Below are 25,960 nucleotides of genomic sequence, written 5' to 3' on the forward strand. Positions count from 1 at the left end.
ACTATGTTATTGTTTGCAAAATATTCATTTCATACATTCAACAATTAATTCATTCAGCATTGTCACCTTCTATACTTTCTCTTGTTGTTCCACTATTACTGTCACAAGTAGTACTACATTCTCATTCTTGTCATTCATTAATTTACTACCTCTTTTGCTACCATTCCTAACCTTAGATATTAAAACCCACATTGGAGTAAAAGGCTTCTATTGTTACCGGACACTATTATTTTAGACTCTCAATGGAGTCCTATAAATCCTATAACATACTGCACCATAAAATAATAAGTTTATCTTTATCCTTATTACTTATACTGCAAATGTTTGTAATATTGAATTCTGATCATAGTCGCGACAAAGTTAAGTGGAACTGTCTATTGAGGACGTCACATTAGACTTTTACTGTATTTTAGCCAATCTGTAACTTGTGGACTTATGAACTTATTGACTGGCTAATATTGAAAAATCAATCCTCCTTTTCCCTTAATAGCATCCATATATTCATATTTACATGGCATTAAAATACATCAAATCCTGTCCATTTCTTAAAAATATTTCTATGGGTGGTTACAAACCCCAACCAACCGCCCTCCTAACCTCCCCAGATGCGTAGGCTCGCTCTGCGCCCCAATCATAACCATATAATTCTCAGAATGCCCCCGCCACTTTTAGAGATCAGATGAAGCCCCTGATTAACATGTCTTCAAAATTATAGTTTCCCAACTACTTTCTATTAATAACATATAATATGTAACTAAACTATACTTGTTTTCTTTTAGATAATTTAATTTATTGAAAAAGAAACCCACAAAATTACTGTGTATAACGTGTTTACTTATAAGTATTTACATTTTACTTATAAGTAAACATGTTACACACAGTAATTTTGTTTGTTTATTTTATTTATTGTTAACTCAAACACGTCCGCAGCATCATCTAGGAATAGATATATTAAAAATCTGGTACTATGTTTCCTTTTATGATAACTAGTTTCAATAATAATTTTACAATGAAAAATGTATCTGTTATAAAACTTCCTCAGTCAGAGAAAGAGACAAACAGACAGATCTGTATCAAGTTGCATGCCTGTTATCAATGTTAAGGGCTTGTGATCAGATTTTCGGAGATGTGATCAGTGACCAGTGTTACCATTCACCTAAACTTATTATACTATGTGCTTTTATACAGTGTACCTTAAGAAGACAAGAAACTTAATGGCATAAGGCCATATCTTGTATATGTGCATTAATTGCTTATAAAGTACCCTTCATTGAAACAGCTGCAAGTGCATTTTCAAAGGTTATTTATGCAATCGCTGTAGGTAATATGCTAGGGGGTGGAGCCGGGCCAAGAATGACGACCAGTGCAGACTTTAGGAAAATCACTCACGGACAACTCGAACTTCTTATGGAACTCCTAACTAATATCGGATATGTCAACAATCTAGTAGAGAGTTGCATACAAAAACAGTTGTATATGTCTGCCTACCTCACTGAGAAACATTATATTGTATTAAACAGCCACATATCACAGCCAGTACAAGAATGAGGCCTTGGCCATATATAAAGAGAATAATTGTCAGTGGTACAATGCCTACAAATTCCGCCAAGAGGATTTCCTTACATGTCAACTGCCCGTAAATCCTAGTCAGCACCTTTGTAATGTGAAAAAACCAAGGCCCCCTATAGAAAGATGTGGAGGTCAACCAATTACTAAATAGGTTGCACCACTACCGCTCTGGACAGGCAATACCAAGCTCACTTCAACCAAGGAGCAATATTTTAACACTTGTTATTAATGCTGTGCAGTTCATGTAGTTATGCATGTCCATAGACAACTTACTAGGCATAGACAACCACAACCGTAAACCAAGCACAGAGATTCTGCCTAGAGAGGTCCGATTCCACAGATTGCAAATAGCAGAAGTTGTGAGTATAAATCAACAACGACCTGCATTAAATATACAGGGGAACACGGACTTCATCCTCCCTTCTTCAAAAAAACCAAAGGACATCTGTGAGAATCCGACAATGAAACCAAATCAAGATTATTGGTCACAGATGAGAACCATGCCCTTGCCGACAACCTTGGCTGCAAGCTGTGATTGGATGCAGCAGTATACTGGGACACTATGACCTCCACATTAAACTTAGAAGGAAAGAGACTTAGAATTTATCAAAAATGAATTCCTCCACTAATGGGTTGATAAACCTACTAGAGAAAACAACATACTAGACATTGCATTGTCCCATCAACATAAGATAATCTAGTGTCTGACCTTTCAGTAGGTGCAAATCTAGGCAAAAGCGACCTTAAGATTATTACATGTCACATTAATTTTCAACATAAAAAAAGAGAAGAAGATACTAACAGGATTAGACTACCGTCGAGGAGACCTAAGTAAACTAAAAAGTATGTTAAAAATCTAAAGTATGACCAAAACACAGACATAGACAATTACTGGGAAACCTGTCTAGAAGAACACACAGAAAAATGCTCCAGATGTATTCCATTAAAGCAAATACTAACAAATGGCAACCCTCAGCCTAAGTGGTTCAACAGAGAAATTTAAAATAAAATAAGAGAAAGAGACAGATTGCACAAATCAATGAATGCACATCCAACATCAGAAGAAACAAGCAGGCACAAAGAACTCTGTTGAATGGTGGATAAATTAGTAAGAAATGCAAAGATAAATGAGGATAATAGAGTTACATTAGTTTGTAAGAAAAACCCAAAAAGAATTCTTTGCTCATGTTAATAGTAGGAAGCCAATACAAAATAGCAGAGGACCCCAAAGAGACAATGGAGGAAACCTAGCGAACTCAGATTTGGAAAAAGCAGAGTTATTGAATTCACAGCCAGCTATTAAATATGAAGGGGCAGAACCACTTGACAAAATAATATTTACGGAAGAAGACATTAAAAACAATATAGAAAAATTACACAAGTTCAAATCTTCTGGCCCAGATGGGATACATCCAAGAGAAATTAAAGAGTTAAAAGAGGAGATAGTTCTTCACCTGTATCAACTACAGGAAAACAGCAGAACAATGAAAGACGCCTATAGGATGGAAACTAGGTAATGTACCCCCAGTTTACAAAAAATGGTCCAAGAGAAGAGCCAGGAAATTATAGACCAATCTGTTTAACGTCGGCCCCTTGTAAGATTTTTTAGTCCATAATTGCAGATCAAATTGTGGATCACATAGATAGAAACAACCTGTTGTTAAACAGTCAACATGGCTTCAGGCAAAACAGATCCTGCCTATCAAACCTCTTGGAATTTTTCCATAACATGCTTGGTATTTACGACAGTAATAAAACAATAGATATACTCTACTTAGATTTCCAAAAGGCCTTTGACAAAGTTCCACGCAAGGAACTAATGACAAAAGTTAGAGCTTTAGGAATTGTAGGAGAAACAGCAGACTGGATCGAGGACTGGCTAACTAATAGAAAACAGAAAGTCGTAATAAGCAGTGAAGAATCAGAATGGGTAGAAGTGACAAATGGAGTTCCTCAGGGTTCTGCCCTTGGCCCACTCTTGTTTTTTTTTTATTTATATTAATGACACTGATGTAGGATTAACTAGCAGAATAGCTAAATTTGCAGACAACACCAAACTAGGTGTAAATGCAGCGGACCCAGAGACAGCAGAAACTTTAAGAAATGATCTAAAGAAAATAGAAGTGGTCAAAAAGATGGCAAATGCCTTTTAACTTAGATAAATGTAAAGTATTACAAATAGGAACAAACAACCCTCAAGCCAACTACATGCTGCTTGGGAATGACATAAATAGTGTCGAACAAGAAGAGAACCTAAAAATCATTATAACCAAGGACTTAAAATCCACAAAACAGTGCATAAAAGCCGAAAAGAAGGCACAGACACTAGTTGGATACATAAAGAGGCAGTTCAGAAAAAGAAACACGGAAATGGTGCTGCAGCTCTACACATCAATAGTTAGACCTCATCTTGAATAGGCAGTACAGTTTGGTCACCAATACTAAGAAAGGACATAAATAGATTTGCAGGGGTACAAGCAAGAACCATAAAGTTCATTCTATCCATCGGGCAAATAGGTTACCAAAGACTACCAGAGAGCCTGAACATGTATGGCTTAGAAACACGACGATTGCGAGGACAACTAATAGAACCATTCAAAATACTGAAAGGCCTAACAAAAGTAGACAGTAATCAATTTACGTTAAACGAAAACCAGACAAGAAATAATGGATGGAAACTAGAGTTGAAGAGATACAACATGTCTAAATGTGGGTACCTCTTCACATAAAATATATGTGACACATGGAATAAACTGCCACCAGAAGTGGAAAACAGCAATAGTGTAGAAGAGTTTAAAAGAAAGCTAGACAAAATCATTAGGACACTGTAAATGAACAGTAAAACCTGCTCCTAGAGATAAGTGAACATACGATGTCTCCTCGGATGGACTAACAAGTCTTTGAGGCATCCTAATCCTTGTAACTCCTTGTAATTCAGATTTTAATTTTCTGTTCATCATAGAGGTTAGCATCATCTTCTCACTCACTTTCTTTATCTTTTATTTCATGATAAATCAATCATCAGGCATGGTAGGAATTGGATCTTCATATGTTATTGCTTTTATGTTGAGATAAATTAGTCTTGTAACCTGATGATCATTATTCCTAGATAAGACCAGAGATATGAGAGAAAAATTAAGTGTATGAAAACAAGTCGAGTTTAGCACCGACTGGTTTATTTACAGATTCTCAACTTCTGAAATGTTAGTTTCATGAATCTGAGAAAGCTAAATGAGGGATACAGTTTTAGAGGGACATAAAATGAAAATACATTTAGATAAAAAACGAGAAACAAAATTTAAAAACAATAAAAGAAATGCAAACCCAAAATAAGAAAAACGGAAGACAAGGAAAAAATTTTATGTTTGAATAAAAGATATCATTGTTCTCATCTTCTTATGGAATTTCTTCCCAACTACCCAAGAATTTAATTTTTGAGAATGTTTCCAAAGTGAAAAAAGTTAGCCAAAATCCGCAAAAAAATTTTAGAAGAAGAGAGAGGAAGAGACATCTTTCTTATTGCATTGCCAAGTGATACTCTATTCAACTGAAACTGAAACATGACAGATGGTAGTAATTAGTAATATGGTGACTCCTGAAGGAAAGTCTTGAACATCACGCTTAATCACAAGATTATTTGTAAACGGACATCAACAGGAAAATCTCTCTCTCTCTCTCTCTCTCTCTCTCTCTCTCTCTCTCTCTCATCAACTCAAGTTCTCTCTTTCTCTCTTTTATTTCAGGATCAATCTCTCAACTGACATGGTAGGAATGGCGTTCCTTATCACTTATTATTTTAATATTGAACCTAACAACTATTATATCTAGACCAGGCCAGATGAATACGAGAAAGCTGAATAAGGGATGCAGTGTAATTCCTTTCTACAGTCAAGGGGTGATGACTAATTCTTTTAACTACTCTTCTATCCATGTATTTTCGCTGACTGTGACGATGCCTGTAGAGGTATTATAATGTTGAAAAAAAAAAACAGATCAATGTCATGGAAATATCTACATATTAATCATGCAAATAAAACATAAAATATACGGAGGCACATACATCGTATCAGAGAAGAAGAAGAAGAAAGAGAGTTCGGTACGCCCCAGGGAAATTCTGCTACTCATGTCCTTCCAGTGCTTTATCTTTCCCAAATCGCCAGGCCATTGCCCTTTATTAATATCCCATCTAAATATGGCGCTTCCAAAATTTTACTTATGGTACCAGTTGCAACTCTGACTTATCATTTGGCTTTTTATTTTATTCTTAAAAGATTTATTCTCAAGTGTATACAATTTTTTTTAAGATAGTTTCACTGTCATATCGTGATCCATGTCCTCATGGCTATACGATCACACAAGATTTATGCATACACTTGCTTTCGCTGGCAATTTCAGCACCATGATTTCCAAATTTAATCCAACCTATCCATTGTCTGACTGAAAATTTGTACAAAATTCTAACTTAGGAAAACCTGCACTCAATTACAATGTTCTTAAGTATTTGAATATTTCTACCTCTAATTCTTCTCTTTTTTATTATTTCATCCTATTCCATTTAAGCATACTCTGCCACGATTTTTCTTTTTCTTTTTGGAGTCCCATCTCTCTAGACATACGACACATTCAATTTGACTGATTAAGACAGAATCATCAGCTTATTCAGTGTCTATCAACTTTCTATAATTACTTCAATCTAACTCTTTCATCTCAAACCACTTCATTATATCTTTAAGCAAGCCAAACAGCAATGGCATAATGACAGTACCTAGTGACAACATAATATTTACTGGAATTTCGTCTGGCAAATGGTACACATTAACTCTATATCTACTTAGTTCATGGAAAATTTCTCTAATGTCTTCTCGCAATCAACGGAAGCCATCAGGAGAAGTTCATACACACTGTCCTCTCACGTCTCAAGGGCACATTCGACGCTGTCTGCTCTGCACTTCACAACTCAGAAGGACATCAAGGAAGGATGCTGCTGTCATCACTCCTCTCTGTCGTGCCCGCTGACAAAGATGCCCTCTCAAGTCTCAAGGACACCTTCGAGGCAAACACTAGTCCACACCTCATGACAAAGATAAGTGATAACGACCAGCTTCTTTTCCTTGATATACTCCTGAATTTCTTCAATGATGACATCAGCACTACGATATACGGCAATGCCAACCAGTCAGGGCACTCCCTAAATGGTGCCACTGAGTGCCCCAACCGATATCTGGCTTTCCAGTATTTTGCTTGTACATGAATTAAAGATATCACTAACAATAAATTAGAGTATACAACCTTTTTCGCGGCTGGCCAAAAAGTATGCAATAATCACATTTGGTCAAACACTCGAAAACAGAAAAAATACTTTTAGGAAGATGATCAGGATCTCTAAGTAACTGGAGGTAGTGATTAAAGAAATATTTGAACATTTCTAACCTACTTCTAATGACATCAAATAACGTTCAAAAGATGGAAAAAAAATATGCATTTTCAGTGAGAACTTTCTCAACTAACTGGATTTGGAATGAAGGAATTTTTGCTGGAATTTTAGCACCGCTGGACCCCCACGGAGTGGTTCATGCGGTTTGTAGAGAAACAAGTTTTTTGCCATGTTTACACCATTCAACTTTTGTCAAACACAGAAAAGTGTACCTTATTAATCTAGTACAACAAACTGGGGGGAGAGGCGTGGAGGGGAGAGGGAATTTCGATACCTGGTTCAATGACTAGACGGGTGGTCCCAGAGACGACCTATTCTGGTTTTAATTTGACTGAGAATAGGTCACGACTTGACTTCAGATTTTGACAAGCTGAACCAAACTACTACAAGCACGGCTTTTACAGGCAATATTTAGAAATCAACTGAAATCAAAGCGGAAGTCCCTATATATAATATGCATTCAGCATTCAAAGGGAAATCCAAGAAAATATACGGAAAGATCTCAGATAACTTGGAAAACGCAAGACTCTTCATTATGAGAAAAGGTATCCTTGTTATGTATTTAAATTCACTGAAATCCAGGGGTAACTTTTTGACAGATCCTGCGGACAGACAGACCCTCAAGAGGTGGAAACGATGAATTTATACGACGGCGCCAAGCGATGAAAACACAGTCAAGATGGCATCTAAGCGATGACCATGAGTTGGAGATGGGTTTAATCATAAGGAAGGAAGGGAGGAGAGATATAGATATCCTTAATTAATGTACTAGTCACCAGTCAGCCATCACTGCGAGGAAGTGGCGAGTAGTGGGTTAGTATTTCACGTCATGTGATACATGGCGCCTTACAGAGATGACTGGATCGAGGAAGAGGCTTTTTCATCAATAATAATAATAATAATAATAATAATAATAATAATAATAATAATAATAATGATGATGATCATGTATTGGAAAAAGACCTGTTTGTGGCAAATGTTTCTGAAACGAATGGCACGAAATAATAATAATAATAATAATAATAATAATAATAATAATAATAATAATAATAATAATAATAATAATGATGATGATGAGGATGATGATCTAATAAAATAATGATTATATCCAAGGCCTTGTAGTCATCATGATTTGTCAATGTTTCCTTGTACGATAATGTAAAAAATAAAAAAGCGGATTTGCCTCTGTTCAGAGAGTTGTTTTTCAGCAAGGGTTTTTCCCCAAGGTAAAAATACGAGAGAGAGAGAGAGAGAGAGAGAGAGAGAGAGAGAGAGAGAGAGGGTGGGGGGGGGGCACCGGATAATACTCATGACCTTCCATAAATAATATTTATCAGTGACTGGCATGAGCGATATCAGTTACCATGTATGAGTACTTCAATGGGCGTCAAGTGACTGACTTTATATACGAATGTCTTTCAGAAAATATTTCTCTCTCTCTCTCTCTCTCTCTCTCTCTCTCTCTCTCTCTCTCACACACACACACACACACACACACACACACACACACACATACAAAATAAAAAATCATAAGCCATAGGCAAGTTATATATACATTGCAGCATTTATCTGTCTATTTACATAAGCCACCACTCGGGCAAAAAAGCAAATCATTGTAATTGTCGTGAAAATTACTGATTGCTTGCATAATTATTCTGAAATTGTGCAAATTTGCCTGAAATAATCGCCCCCTCAAAAAAATCACATTACTTAGCTAGGCAATATTCAGCAGAAATTAACTGCACCCACGAAAAGAAATAAAGAAAACTCCTGGCAGGACAGGAAAATATAAAAACAGTAAAATAACGACCAAAATAGCAACATCTCCAACCCCCCAAAAAAGTAACATTACACAAATAACATAACTGAGGATGATAAATAAGCCTGATACATTAGCCACGAAAATCATAAGAGTATTATCATCAAACATGACATTACTGTTCTAACCACTAATCAAGGCTCCGCTTACGCGCCCACCAACCGACGTTTAAGTGCCAATCAAAATACGTGCTTGCATGCAAGCTTTCGCTCGGACTTACTAATAACCCAAACGCTTTAGTCTGCCTGGAGAGTGCCCCTTCATTCTATCTACCCCTTGACAAAGCAGCTTCCTCCCTCTGTGGCCCTTGGCAGCTCCATAGGAACGTGGCTACCTAAGATTAAAACTTTACGATCCATTGATGGCCATGATAACTCTATGTTCAAATCCCTGCCCGAAAAAAAAATCTGTATTAATAGTGCTAACATGGGTCAGGTATCCCTATTAAAATTGTGTTCTCTCTTGGTGACAGACCCTAACCTTCTGCTTCGTATACCTTATTGTGCAACAGCGTTGGCAAATAGTATGTGTAGATTGCGTAAGTTTTGCAAGTTGTGATTTTTTACTCAGATTGTTTTTGTCTTGTAGACTACGTAAGTAAATCACTCATTTTTGGCGCTAATTAGCGTGGTATTCTGGTGCAAGTTTAATACTGATCAACCAGCCATAACTTTTGCTTCTATAATAATAATAATAATAATAATAATAATAATAATCATAAATAACTACCGTTACAATAAAAAACTTATTTCTGAAATTCTAAGTATTGTCTTAGTTCTGGGTGCAGACACGCCATTTATCTAATGTTTCCTCGCGCACCCAAGAATGTACTATCCTTGTATTTTCATTATTAATTCAGAGTAACAACCATTCATATTGCAAAAGTTTAAACGGCTATTAACTGGTAAAGATAGACTTTAACATCCATAATAACTATATTATCTAATATAATTAATCAAGAGAAAAAATTAAGGAAGAGAAAATAAATATGTACATGCTTATACATGCATACATACAGCCATACATACGCACAGCTTGTTGAATGACATCCCGAGATCAATATTTCAAAGGTATATTTATCATTAAGTAAGATTCAACAATATTTTTAAAAAATTACTACGTCGTGGTTATTTTCATACTTTGTTTTTACAGTTACAGCAAATGGACAATTATATCCTTTTGGTAATAATTTAACTTTGTCTTTTTGTAGACATGGCAAATTAATGTTTTATCTCATTTGTTTCGTTGTCCTATATAACCACTGCAATTAACTCAACGACATGACACTCATTCTTTTTAGTCCTTTCAAATAAAATCTGTCCGATAAAATGGATTTTTACACCAATTCCAAATAATTATGTCCTAAGAAAGTTTTTCATAACCAATGCATATAAATTTTATTTCATGACACTATATTTATAAAGTAATTGCTAATCAATTCAGTTCAAAGTGAAGTTTGTTTTTAGAGCGACCGCGACTAAACTGCAAAATAATGGTAAATAATCACAGAAAACAAAATAATTTGCTTCCCAAAACGTGCATGTAACACTAAGCTTGTATCCACCGAAAGGAAAACGCTGATAAAAACATTTAAACTTTAGAATCTTCACCATGAATGGTTACTCGAGGACATCGTATGAGAGAGAGAGAAAAAAAATGCCAAGATTTATTATGCACTTTATGTCAGCTCTCCAAGGACTAGCCACTTACTTTAGAAAAATAAATTTTGTAACACTTTTGGTATTTAGAGAGAGAGAGAGAGAGAGAGAGAGAGAGAGAGAGAGAGAGAGAGCTCAAAGACTTAGAAGAAGAAGATGAAGAAGAAGAAGAGACGCGAGAAAGAGTTACGGGGAGTTAATTGATAGACATACCTCAAAGAGATACTAGTCCATCATAGGAAACATTCCCAAATATTTAAATGTCTAAAAGAAATAAATAAATAAATAAACAGATCACATGAGAGCATCTGTCACTTTATCTAATCTGTTCTGGAACTAAGAGGCCATTCTAAAATTAAACTAACTTATATGTAAAGAAGTTCCCACAAAGTTCATCCGTTGGATCGAGTTTCGTTACTATTTTGAATTTATTCATATCTGAGTATCTTAAACGTTTTTGTCAGCTGATTTTTTAATCAGCTGACAAAACGTTTAAGTTTTTTTATTTTTTAATCACTGTTTTCCAGGAGTACAAATTAAGAGTTCTACGAATAATCTCCTTTGATATGTAAAATATCTGATTGATGCTAGCAATTAGGTTGTTCTTGCAAGTACTGCTTCTAACCTTGTGTCCTCCTTCTGGACTGGAGACTGCAATAGCTTGGCGGGGTCTAAGATTAGTAGTTTCCTTTTCAAAAGTGGAACATTGATATGGCATAAATTCAAACATGTATTGGGTTTGTTAAACATCTATACATTGCCGAGAAAGTTGTAAGTCATTGGTGATAACGACTCCTAAACCTTTCTCAATGACAACTTTCTACATGTCCCACTTGATGTTTTTGTCCACATAAGCTATGTGCAAAACAAGGCATCTTTCTGGATTGAAATGCACCTGCGACCTTTCCATTTTCTCCACCTACTTTTCTTCCAACTGGTTTACCGCTGTACCAATAAGCATTTTTTTCATGAGCAACATTCGTATTTTGCTATTCACTCTAGTAGCCAACCATATAGGAAATCAACAGCACAGGGACTCTTCCAACAACTAGGGGATGTCCCACCGATGACGATTCTTAAATTTTCTATTACTTAACCAGTCTACTAACCAATCTCCTGTTATATTTCGGGTAACTACACCCCTCACTTTTGCCATCAATCATTTACAAGACAACTTGCCAAATGTATTATAAGGTTAGCTAAGCATGACCGTTCATTATGAGAGCCATGCTGTCTGTCTGGAGAGAGAGAGAGAGAGAGAGAGAGAGAGAGAGAGAGAGAGAGAGAGAGAGAGAGAGAGAGAGAGAGAGAGTATGAACAAATCTTTATTGAATACTGGAGCACAGCTAAATCACAGTACAGTGTTAGCTCCCGCCTTGAACGATTTACCAGTTGCGCATTCAAACAGTTAAACGCCAATTTGAATACAGTAAAAGCAAAAATAAGGAAAATGCATAACTCTGAGCATATTTACTCTAGATGGGAGTGTTAATTATCCTTCTTCTTACCATTCAGTATAATAATAATAATAATAATAATAATAATAATAATAATAATAATAATAATAATAATAATGTTATGAAACACACTGATATATACTGCTGCAGGTATGCTATAACTCAGCTAACACACGCACACATACACACACACACACATACACAAACACATATACACACACACACACACACACACACACACACACATATATATATATATATATATATATATATATATATATATATATATATATATATATATATATATATAGTTATTATATGTAGCTCTGGAACTTCCATTCTCCAATTGCACATGTGAAGAATTATAAGCGCTGTACAACGTGTGGAAGTGCAATATTGCAGTAGTAATACCAATAATAATACAAACAATAAAGTACTCAATGTCATACATAAAAACACGAGGCAGATACAATACAGAAAAAAACACAAATAACAGGTAGACAAGAATAAAGACTGAACAACTACATTTTAGCATTGTAGAAAGCGTAACGATGGGCTCCCGACTGGTTTCTTTATACTTAATAATAATAATAATATGACTGAAAAGAATAGCACTCTGTCTGCCGTTGAGCTTATATTTCGCCTTCTCATCTTAGTATATGATAATTAAGTAGCTATCGGAAGTTCGTTATTATTCTAGCGCTTCGATAGTCCTTGCTACCATTGAAAGGAAGTGAATGGCACCAAGGGCACATGCAAGGAATATTTTTAGCCAAAAACGAGTTTACAAAGAAGGGGGAAGATCTTTTATCGGTTGGTTATATTCCAGTAGTTCTGCTATTGGCTACGAGTCTGGCTGATAATCCGGTACTGATTGGTTGGCGATGGGGGGATTTGCTCGTCGTTCTCCTGACAGCGGTTGGCAGGAGGGTTTCCTAAGTAATATTCAGAATATGTTTCCACTGAAGAATGGCAAGGGCCTCCTTGTAGTGGATATGATGGTGCTTCAAGTCGCCGTCGAGGATTGCGGTATTCCTCATGACTTGCTGGTGTTGCGGTACTTCCATGTTCCTTCATGCAGTGGTGGTACACCAACCCTTCATGTAGATGGATGGCAATCCTCTTACAAAGGTGAGTTGATCTTTTACCAATATAAAAATGGTGACATTCATTCTCGGGCGCAGTATTTGATAAACCACCCCTCTCTTCATCTTGGGATTGCTGCTGCTGTAGGAGCTGTTTTTCATGGGTACTGGGCAGTTCTCTAAGCATTATAATAGGTCGTAGGTCGACCATTGTATCTACTTTAGCCGGGGTTACATGAGCCTGAATGATATTCTTCAGGGCTGCCTCGTCTTTCTTATCTCCATATTCATGTACCCAATGTTGAATAATTTTATGGTCCTTGTGCCTTGGGAGCATGGATCCCCGCCAATACAGCTTGCCAACTCTATTTCTTGACACCCTTAGTATCTGATGGCAGAAATATCTTTTATTAACTAACGTATGGGGGACGCTTTCAAGTTCGTCGGAGGTGGCTCTCCAGGAAGAGCAGTGGGAGAGGGCATGGCCTATGTAGGCATTTACTGCTGATGTTTTGAATTGATCTGGGTATTCTCCATTGCTGTAGAGTCAAAGTCCATTGTCCAATGGTTTCCCGTAGATCTTCGTCTCAAAGCCATTGGGAGTGATGGTAACACAGACGTCCAAGAATGAGATGGCACCATCAGCAGCTCTCTCACACATAAAGTGGAGGACTGATTCTTTTTCAAATGTTCACCAAAGCTCTCTCACACATAAATTGGAGACGGATTCCTTTTTCAAATTGTTTCCACCAAAGTGGCTCTAGCGCTACGTCGTCAACAACACTGGCAAAGGTATCTTCTATGTAGTACCTCATATATAAGGCAGACTTTGGGATCCTGATGAGGACACGCTGCTCGACAACTCCCATGTAGACGTTGGGGAACAGTACACCAAGGGGAGAACCCATGACTACTCCGTCGATCTAAGTCCATAGTCATCCCTGTTGATCGACGAATGGACCGCGGCTTTTATCATTTAACTGCTGAAACAAAGAAACTCATATGCCAAAATGAGAAGGTGAAACATAGGTTCAACAAAATAACAACATATATAGAGTGCCATTCATTTCAACGAAGTACTTCAAAGGGACTCTTCATTGTAATAATAATAATAATGATAACATACATTCATTCATATTGTGTCTATATGCAAATATTGCCTGCAGGCACAATATTGACAGGATAATGTTAGTAATGCTAAAATATGTAAAGCGTACGGTGATTAGTTAGAAAACATTACTGAATACCAGCATTTTTATTGTCTCTGAATAAATTCAGAGACAATAAAAATGCTGTATTATTTTTTATTAATAATAACAACAATAGCAACGGACTACTTGCCATAAAGAGACGTCAAATAATGCAGTATCTGCAATAGAAAGCAGAAAATAAGGCAAATAAAAATTAAATGAAATAATCACAAAAGAATGCTTACCTTAGTACAGAGATGACAAGAGATATCGAAATGAAAATATAATGAAACATACAGAGCATTGACGTCATACATGAGCGAGTTGCTGTGAGTTAGATGATCAGACTGGATATGGTTCTGCTACTAATGATTTTGAAATTGCATAGGTGATTTTCAATAATGACAGCAAGGTATGTTTGTTAGGCACCCATAAATGTAATTAACATCAGTCATATATTATGGTCTCTTGGATACAGTTTGTCCAAAGGGAGCAACCACAGAAGGAAGATCTCCTTGCAATCATGTTGCATTCAGCTTATGCCGCCGTTGTTCTTTGGCAATTGTATCTTTCAGCTCGTCCCATGACAACGTGCCCCAAATGGAATTCATGCACAAATTCCAGACGGTGATTGCCGAGTGGATCTTGGGAGCAGTGACTTAAGCAGATTTAGCTTTCATTGTATATTAAGTTAAATTTATCATTATACTAGTCGCATGTATCAATCTGTAACAGTTTGTTAACTGTTATTCAGTTTAACATTAACTTAAAGGTATCTATGTATGTGTTAAACGGATAAAATGAGAAAATGTCCCTTTAAAGTTGTTCAGGGAAATGAAGTTGTATGACTAAGCATTTACCAATTTTACACGGAACTGTTGCATGTAAAAAGAACAATATAACAAGCCAATGAGATATAGGGGTACACCTCATATATTAAGCTTGAAAAAGTTTTAATTAACAATGTCAAATGCTCTCCTCTAATCAACAAAAGAAAACAGTTAAGAAATCCGATGCAATTGTAAGTTGAGAAGTTCGTTTTAAATCCATACTACTTGAATATCTTTGATGTAACTGTAGTGATTCCAACTGGGTGGTAGTGGCGTGAGTCAGCTGAATCAATTTTCGTTTTTTTTAAATTATGGTATTAAATCAACTATAGGTGAACCAACCAAGTCAGTCAAAATGGAGGCCCTAATGGCTTTACAGCGTTGACATACCTCCGTTTCTCGAGGGTAACTTGTGGCTTGTGGATACCCTTTCCTTCCTAAGACCTTGACCTGTTACAGTCCTCTTAAGTATTTTTAGAAACATTATTTTCATAAATGAAGATATATGAGCATAATTTAAATGATATTTAAATATTAACTATCACTAGCTAACTCTCTCCCTCCTTTGAATGTAAATTCATAATTTTGGACTGTGGTTTTTCACCCCACTTCCGCAAATGATTAGGCTCGTTTGTCTTCTTTTAATAAGTAAACATTTTCTTTTGTTTCTTTGGTTTTTCTTACATTTTACGTTTTGTCAAGGTTGCTTAACGATTGCACAAATGTAATTTGTAGAATATTCTCTCTCTCTCTCTCTCTCTCTCTCTCTCTCTCTCTCTCTCTCTCTCTCTCTCTCAAATTTCTTTTATTTTTAAAAGTAAGTATAGTATTTATTAACTTTCATTATTTCATGCTATAGTTTTACTGTACTATATTATTTTCTTATTTGAAGTTACAAGGGCCTCATTAATTATAATTCAGTGATCATTTCATAGCAGGGTACAAGGTGTTACCTAATCTACTTTTCTTCATAGCCACTTGATATTTGTCTCCATTATTTAATTCATAGAAATATATTTGCAGAATACTTTGCCGTTTCAATTTTTTTGGCGATTTCATATCAGATGCTCAAAAGTATAATGAAACAAACGAATTATGAACATAACTTATTTTTACATCTGATATTTTATTACATTTCCTTAGAGTCTAAATCAATATCACACATCCTGCTGAATGAAATAATAATAATAATAATAATAATAATAATAATAATAATAATAATAATAATAATAATAATAATAATAATAATAATAATAATAATAATAATAATAATAATAATAATAATAATAATAATATAAAAAACAACAGTAGGTAAATTTCACAAAATATACATATGATGCTAAAATTAAGAATCATCAAATATGCCAGTGTTCGAAAACAGAAGATGCTGAGCTTATGTCTATTAAAAAAAAATTACAAATTTATTGACGGCAATATTAGTTGAAGCAACCTTCTGTAGCACTTAATTTCGGTGTGACAAACTGTACCATTTGCCCAGCTTCTCCGATGAGAGGTCAGCCATTTTGAATTTATTACAGGTAACCACGAATTGTTTTACGTGCCCTTATGTGAGCTCGATAGAATTGTAGTAATAGTGATATGGTGGAAGCCTTATGACCCTGAGACTCTTCTCTGCCGCTGTCTTACCAATAGTGTAGTTTTTTCGCTCTTTGTGGTATATAATTTTACGACCTGTAGTAGTTCCGTTTTCAATGTTCACTAATGTATGCCCCTTTTTCCGAATATATGCCTTCCTGCGTGAAATAGTCAGTGGCGTATCGATCCTCACCGAGTGATAAAGAGCACTGACCATGATTATAACTGATTTTCCTGTTATGGATCACCATCGTTCTCTGCATGAAATATTAATTCTGCATTTGGGACGAATCCCTCCGCCGTTCCTACGTGCAAATTAATAAGTCCGCCACCTTTAGCAGTGGTGGATTTATTTCTGTTGCTTTTGCAGACTTTGTATCTACCCAACATTTACTTAGAGTGTTATTCTGATTGATCCAGGTCTCATCAAGGTAGACAATTGAATAGGCGACTGTTTTCATCGCGTCTCTCATCTCCGGTATGAATTTAGTTCTTTCTCTTATCGCATCTCTTCCCTCTATCAAGAACTTCCGTTCATTTTATTCCTAACTTTTGTTAATGATTACTTTCAGCCACTGAAATTTTCATTCTCTTTCCATTGTAATATAATTTTGTCAACTGTTGGAATTTCCTTCCTTTCGTAGAAATTCAAAATAGTACGGCGTTTAACTCTTTCCTCAAAATCGTCGAAAGTGTAACAAGTTTTGGCCTGCTTTTTCTTTCACGTTCTTGGAAAATCGGACTTCTGTGTATCCCATTTTTTTCTTTTGATTCCTTAACAATTCGGAAAATTGTTCTCACTCAATCCTCCAGCTTCTGCTGTACGTTTTGTAGCACGTGCATAATGGGCTAAACCTCCATCTTGTTTTATTTCCTTGGAGAATTATTTACATACATTTACGAGTATAACTTCCTTTGTTTGAGGGCTAATGCTTTGTTTTGGGGAGATATCCATTGTTCCTTGTGTTGGCCTAGAGGTCCTTTAATGAAAGGGTTAGTCCAAGGCTACTGACCCAAAACTATAATTGTTTCTTCCTCACCATCACCTTAGGGTAAACGCAGATGTGTCTTAATTAATATTTTCATATTCGATTTCTTATAATATTATTATCATAGCACTGCAATCAATCATAATGAGATGTGTTTCTTAAATAAAGTCATTTTTTAAAAAGTCGAGTGGGAGTCTTCATAACCTTATTTGCACAATGAAGAAAGTATATTTGGCATCGCTCTTTCACTCTGTCGAGAGACCGTCCTTTGACCGAGTACACTAGGGAGACTATTGAATAAGGAATCAGGAAAAAAGAAAAATAACGGTGCATTATACATATACTGAATAATACAGAAATCAGAATGTGAATTACAGGACATAACTTGAACATTTTTGTAGGAACACCAACGTTGATAATAATTGGTGTCATATGTTTCTTGAAATAAAATGAAATGTCATCAATAAGGAGGTTATCTACTTTCCTTAGAGTCATGATTTTTTATGCAATTCAGGAGAAAGCAAAATTGATTGTGTTACATTCTTGCAAGAGCTTTGTCTCCAATGCTCCCAGCTCTGTGATGGTTTCTTGGCCTTGGTCATTCGCTAGAATCAAATTTTCTAGACACTGCATCTGCTCTTCCTTTAATGAATAATGTCTTCAAGTAAGTTTGAACTGCTCTCTTGCCTGTCCCATTGGCATTGAAAAATGTCCTTTTCTCAGGCTATCAGTTTGCCTCCACAGTGAAAAATTTCCCTGCCCGAATCCAGCAATGCAGCTGTTATACTAAAAAAACTCCACTTAGACTTCTCCTGTGTGCTCATTTCTACAATATGGGTTATAGCAAAGTATAGCATGCAGGGTACAGGTTGAGCTATTCACCACTGTTTAGTTTTGGAGATCATCCTAGAAAACTTGGTTTTTTAGGTTGTTCTCAGAGTACCATCCAATAGCAGGTGGGTGTTCATTGGTGAGGGAGGTGCAAAGTAGAGAGGGATGAGGTCTAGACTGTCACTCGTAATATGATGTAGTTATGCAATGCTGCAAGATTATAGCAAACACTGCAGTTCGCAATACACTTATACAAATACAAAGATGTATAAAGGTCCAACCGAGACATTTTAATTGTATTTGCTCTAATTTGAACATATGTGTAGGAGGAAGGAATGTTACATCACTAATGTGAAGAGAGGTTTTTTAACAAGCATGTAAGTTGATTATACATTGCTTCGAAGGTTGCACACTAAGATCACTATTTATACAAATATAACAAGCAGTTGAATTGCCCTAATACTAGGTAATTCCCCTAGGATCATGCTATACTGACCAAACTTAGCGAGACTTTCATGTGGCATGTCGACATTAATAACTAGGATCTCATCACTGCCTAAGGTCACTTAAAAGCAGAGCAACCTGTCGTTCTGATGGGTAATTGCTTTCACTACTGTTATCCAATGGTTATCCCTATGAAGGATAGGCCACTTTGTGCAATATGCTATGATGTGACCCGTAACTGGAATCAATTAGGCTAAAAAGTATGAATCTCAAACAGAAAGTTCACCTGACCAAAGATAGGTTGCTTTCGAAAGGCCTTGCAGCGGTACTCAATGTTTTCACTTTCCTTTGTGTCTTTTTATATATATATATATACATATATATATATATATATATATATATATATATATATATATATATATATAGTAGATAGATATATATATATATATATATATATATATATATAGATATATATATATATTATATATATATATATATCTATATAATGTATATATATATATAGATATATATATATTATATATATATATATATATATATCTATCTATATATATATATATACATATAATATATATATATATATATATATATATATATATATATATATGTGTGTGTGTGTGTGTGTGTGTGTGTGTGTGTGTGTGTGTGTGTGTGTAATTATTCATTTTGCGTGTGAAGCGGGATAAAGAAACCTAATTTATTACTATATTTTGCATAGAATTTCTTCTTTTGATTTTTAAAACTTATTTTCGTGAAATGCTTTCAATTTTTTTCAAGTTTAATTATTGTGCATGTTTATTATTTGTTATCAATTTCACAATTGTATATATAACATTAATACGACCGATATGAGTAATGCCAGTACAGCGTAGGGCTTGATGATACAACATAATACTACATATATATATATATATTATATATATATATATATATATATATATATATATATATATATATATATATATATATATATATAATTTTCAGACGTTGGTAGCTTTCCAGTTCCCCGAACGTTTTTTGGTGAGAAAAAGGTTGCTCTCCCCATGCCCGCTAAAGTCACTAACTACAGCCTTGGTTCATCGATCAGCAGCACTGTGTTAGGGCAGCACTTGAATGGGGTACCACCATTAATTGTCAGATTTCGTTAATATCATACCTTCCCTGACCACTACTTGAACTTGCCATAGACCTTTGGCGCCTGGTGGGAGCGGCAGTGAGGCCCGAGAAACAAAACAGAGTGACTGAAATAAGTGACTGGATGGCGACATTATGAACAAGTACCACTGAAAAGAAGACGAGATGTTCTCCCCCTGTGGAAAGAGAAAGCAAGAACTATGAGTCATTCAATGAAAGACGAGATAAGTGATTGAAAAATGATCATTGCTTGAATGGCTGAACGAGATTCTAAAGAGAAGAATCAGTGGCTAAATGGCAGAAATTTGTAGTCGGTTCACTGACTTCGGTGATACGGTTTGTGTTGAAAACATTCTTACTTTAGCTATTTTAAGAAAACTAGGAAACATTTAGTACGCAACTGTCACGCTCACTTTTTAACTGTATGTTGCTAGTTAACTGCCCAGATCATCACACAGCTGACAATGACGCTACCATTATGCTTTGATTAAAGCGTATTGCGTATAGTTCCGGTGCCCGATGGGACCATAAGAAATTCATAATTCCACAGATAATGAAAAGATGTAACGAACTTTTCATTCTATTTTCTTCCCAAATCTGAAATTCTCTTCAGTTCTTGGTTTCCTGATTCATATAACCTGCCTCTTTGGAAGAAGCAAGCACGTTTTTCATTATCTATGTAGTCCAATAGTGGATTTTATTTTTTTTAGCGGAAGGGTGGGTTTGTTAAAGACAAATCTGCCGGGCTGTCTTACCACATTAAAAAAAAAAAATCATGAAACGGAATCAGGGTGTGAGATTTCAGCCATGAGTCACCAAATGACTTACCGTGATTCAGTGTCTACCGTCTGATTCACAACCTGCTCGACTCTCAAGTGGGTAATGAAGGAGGTGGTCGAACAAAAAGAAACACCCTCAGGTGGAAATAACACAAGGTGGGGGAGATACGTGATGACGACGATAATTGATGAAGGAGAAGGCTCGACCGGAACAAAAGGTTATCACAATACAGATTATAAATACAGTTTTACTTCTGATAACAGTCGCAGGAGTGACTTAGCAAGGTCTTCTCTGCCATTCCTTTTCTAGTAACAACGTCAGAAGGTTTGATGCTCGGCGCTGCTTTTAATAATACTGGATGTTATAACAATATACAGTTATAAAAATAAAACCCTCGAGAGTGCTACACTGACCCTGTGGTGTCATCTACTTCGTTTATTTTCGTAAATGACATCGGAAGAAAGGTCGACGACCGGCGCTGACAGACGGACGGTCGGTATCACGATAGTTTTCAAACTTCGATTCGTCACCTTCCAGAGGCTGCGGTTTGTTTGGTCTTCATAAGAGCATTGTAAATCCTCCTAGGCCCTTTCGGTGTGGAATTCCTTTTTTACGAGAGAGAGAGAGAGAGAGAGCAGGTGCCTCACTGTGATAACTTAACCCCAGAGGTGGTGATGAATACCTAATCAAGCCCAGTTTTTTAAAGAATCTCTCTCTCTCTCTCTCTCTCTCTCTCTCTCTCTCTCGCTCTCTCTCTCTCATACACCCAAGTCCAATCTACAACAGTTGATGAACAACCCAGTTTAAACAAAGGAAACGTGTTCATACCGTTCCTTTTCCCAGCCAGACCTGTGGATAGAACGCGTTTTCATCAGTTCCGAGTCTAGTGTTACCATCGTACAACTTGCGCTAGAATGAGAGAGAGAGAGAGAGAGAGAGAGAGAGAGAGAGAGAGAGAAATCCAATTAAATGGAGAAGTAATGTTTGCCTTTGTGTGACATCTAAAACTTATTATTCTTACTATTAGTCTCCAGAAAATTCTAACTACTTGAAGCAAAAAATCAAAGTACAAAGATTTGAAAAAATAAATTCATATGAACATATGTGAAGCAAAAACCACGATTTTATGTTTTTAATATCGCTTTTTGCAAGCTTACAAAGGCAAACAAAAGTATGCAATGAGATTTGCGTAGGATCTACCATGAGTCACGGCCGAGTCGTGTTGCAATCTTTATTATTTTGGCTTTCACGGAATAATAATCTTATGCTACGCTTGGTTTACTTTCTTGCTGGACCGGTACTCGATGCAATGTATAAACTGTTTATGTGTAGATGCAGAGACCAACTGAACTCGCAACCCTAAATCTTTAAGTAGGCCAGGATGAACAATCTACAGTCTTACAGTTCAGTTTTTAAAGAAACCCAGTAACATTGCCAGAATGACCGTTCTGCAATCTTACCTTAAAGTGATTCAAAGATCTTAATAACAGGAAGACCATTCCATAGTCTTACCGTCAACGAAATGAAATATATATCTCATAACATTGACCAAAATTAAAGACTCCTGGCAACCACGGGGGGGGGGGGGGGGGGGGGGGGTTTTTTTGGGGGGGCCTTGTACTTGCCGCCTTTATTTTTAGTTTCAATAGGGTTTGCCAAAGTCTTTCCGGGAGAACCCCCCCCCCTGGAACTTTCCCAAGTTAAGACCAAAATAAAGTTTCCTGAACCATAATTTAATGTAGAAATATCTTGTCTACTCGATGGTAAATTTTCGAAACAAGTAGCCATTATTAGTAATAAAATTTGAGTTTGTGTGATCGTTACACAGTCTGACCCAATCTCGAAGCAAACTGCCTAAATGCAAAGCTTTATGGATCTAGGCTCAGTAGTGACAAGCATTTCAAAAATGTGAAGAAATCAATAACTTGAAAGGGCATTGTAGGTAACAACATATGCATAAGTATCTAGTAAAAAGTGACCAGCAGATTCTATATGTATATTTCAGCCTAAAAAGTTATTAAAATGACTAAATACATCGCTATGGTGGTGAAGCAGGGTTTATTCCAGCTCTAGTAACTGTATCTGTCGACACATGCAAGAATATACTAGTAATATTTCTCCGAGCCCAAGTAATTATTGTTACCTAGTTCTGATACCCAAAGCTGTAATCGGGTCTCGGAAGGGAGTCAGAATAACTTCATATATTTCTTAATACGGATGTAGGCTTAGCAGCGACAAGCTTTCCCAAATTGTGAAGAAATCGAGAAGATGTATATATATATCTATGCATATATATATAGATAGATATAGATAGATAGATAGATAGATAGATCGATAGATCGATAGATCGATAGATAGATCGATAGATAGATAGATAGATAGATAGATAGATAGATATATTATAGCTTTTTAAAATAAAATAGCTTGCGTAGTTTGGCTAATATAGCAGTTAATAAAAAAAAGTTTATTACGCGATGGCCTACTGCCCAGCGCCGGGATGGTGCTTCAGCCTTACATTTGCTTATATATATATATATATATATATATATATATATATAATATATATATATATATATATATATATATAAATATATATATATATATATATATATATATAAGCAAATGTAAGGCTGAAGCACCATCCCGGCGCTTTTAAGGTATAATTCAAAAGATTTAACTCTTTAGCTACAACTTTGTCGCTTTGGTGACGTCTCTGCCCTGAAAAATAAAATATTTAATCACAGATGAAAACCTTTTCAAGTCACAATTTAAAACATTTTAACTTTTGTAACTGTGAAAATAATAAAGAAACAGTGTTTCTCTATCATTTTTAATGGTTTTGTTTTTAATGGTACTGCTAGCGTAAATAACTTCTGTTTTTCACTTATGTCAAGTATTAAAATTTTATCTTATTCCTATGTATTTTAGATCACAGAATATTTGACAAGCGCGTATTAAAAATTTCTACTACTCCAAGCCCGTTTATCATTTCTACCCGACATCATGATGGTGGCAATGGCTTCATTTCCCGTAAAGCTTAATGATTGTTAAATGGCTGTGCCAAATCTATTGTTCTTATGTGATCGTTGGCAGTAACAGATCGAGTCAGTATATATATATACCAATTACAATAAGCCCATGATAAACATTTTGCAAACTGCCTTTCGTGAACTTGCCATTGAAAATGGAAAAAGAAGGAACAATAGAACTATCTAAATCCCCGTGGTCCTTTCCACTTTTGTTAGTTCTAAAAAAAGGGCAAGACTTACAGATTTGTGGTAGATTTTAGGAAAGTAAATGAGATTACAAAAACCGTTCCCTATCCAGTGCCATTCATGAGATATAACTACGTAAGGATGCCTTTCGGTCTAAAGTCAAGCCCAGTGACATTTGTGAGATTATTGAGTAAAATTAAGAGTGGTTTACAAGGCAAAGATGTGCATTGTTATATAAATGATCTGAAAATAGCCAGAGACACTATCCAGGAACATATAAAAGTCCTAAAGAGGTTGAAGAGAACAGGTCTAAAGTTGAAATTAAAGAAATGTAGGAAAGAAGTGAAAACATAAATAATTTTACTACCATATCTGCTCCAGTAACAGATATGCTAATAGAATATGAATCATTTGAATGGACAAGACAACATGAAGCATTCGATGAACTGAAAGAAAGGGACTAGCCCATTCTCCAGTATATACTTAGTTTTCCCGACTATAGTAAGGAATTCTTTCTGGCAACTGATGCAAGCTCTATTGGTATAGAACCATTCTTAATGCAAAGGCGTGATGAGAAATACCATGCTATTACAGTAATAAATTAAAACCCACAGAAGAAAAATACTCAGTAAGAGGCAAAGTCTTTAGCCATAATGGATGCTTTAAAGCACTTCAGATATATCATGTTTGGTTATAAGGTAACTATCTTCACTAGTCATTCCGCTTCAATTAAGATGCAGAAGAATGCGGTCCTAGTTTCTCCAGACGAAGATTATGACATAGAATTAAAATATGTTCCATGGAAGGCAAATACGATAGCAGACGCATTATTGACATATACTCCTCAAGAAGCAAAGTTAAATGAACCTATAAGCAAGCAATGTGAACACATGCACTACACAGGAGAGCTTTCTATGTCAACTTTATAAGGGAACAAGTTAATGGTAAAGATATAAAAGAGATCTACCAATTTGTGGAAAACGAAAGGAAATTTGATCAACAAAAAACAATGATTTTAGTAAAAGGATTGGATATCCAGTCGATGAATTGAATTAATATGGATGTGCCAGAAAATAGATCCATTTCGAACATTTCATGGTGTGTTATATAAAAAGATAGTACCTAAGAGTCTAAGAAGTAAAGTAATTGAACTAATAAATGATGATCCAATAAGAGCTCATACAGTATGAGATGAGATGAGAAAGTTAGACTGGTACTCATACGCCATATGAAGCACCTGGTGGAGGTACTGTACCAAGACCAAGATTCTGATAAACGTGATGCTCTAAATTTACCAGAATAAAGGTTATGTTCACGTACTCTAAAGATATTATTGAACTTTTAATATGGTTACGATAAAAGAGTAATTAGTTGAATCACATCTTAGAGAAAAAGAAACGTGTATATGACGATGTAAAGAAATCTAGAAGTTAAGACGGCATTGTCGCAAACAAATTGATATATGTATCTGGCATTATGTGACCAGTGTATATATAACACACACACACACACACACACATATTATATATATATATATATATATATATATATATATATATATATATATATATATATATCTATATATATATATATATATATATATATATATATATATATATATATATATATATATATATATTCTACTGGTCACATATTACCAGATACATTAATATTTTTTTTTTGCCGCAATGCCGTCTTAACTTCTAGATTTCATCACATCTTTATACACTGCTCATTTTCTTTGAGGTGTGACTTAACTAATTACTTTTTTATCATAACCATATTACAAGTTCTATATTATCATTTGGGTACGTTAACAAAACCTTATTCTGGTAAATTAAGAGCATCATGTTTATCAGAGCTTTGGTCTTAGCACAGTACCTCAACCAGGAGCTCATATGGCGTATGAGT

General features: G+C 35.5%; 1 protein-coding gene across 4 annotated transcripts in view; it reads right to left on the reverse strand.

Moving 5' to 3' along the window:
- Nucleotides 1-25,960, reverse strand: part of LOC135213639 (uncharacterized) — a 520,774-nt gene that overhangs the window by 314,945 nt on the left and 179,869 nt on the right. For 2 of the 4 annotated variants that reach the window (XM_064247678.1, XM_064247673.1), the window contains one exon: nt 14,364-14,391. The exons of the other annotated variants lie outside the window; for them this stretch is intronic. The gene's annotated coding sequence lies outside the window, so the exon portion shown is untranslated. Of the gene's footprint in view, nt 1-14,363; nt 14,392-25,960 lie in introns of those variants that run through there. 4 annotated transcript variants of the gene reach the window in all.

This window comes from Macrobrachium nipponense, chromosome 43 (assembly GCF_015104395.2).
Source record: "Macrobrachium nipponense isolate FS-2020 chromosome 43, ASM1510439v2, whole genome shotgun sequence".
NCBI lineage: Eukaryota > Metazoa > Arthropoda > Malacostraca > Decapoda > Palaemonidae > Macrobrachium > Macrobrachium nipponense.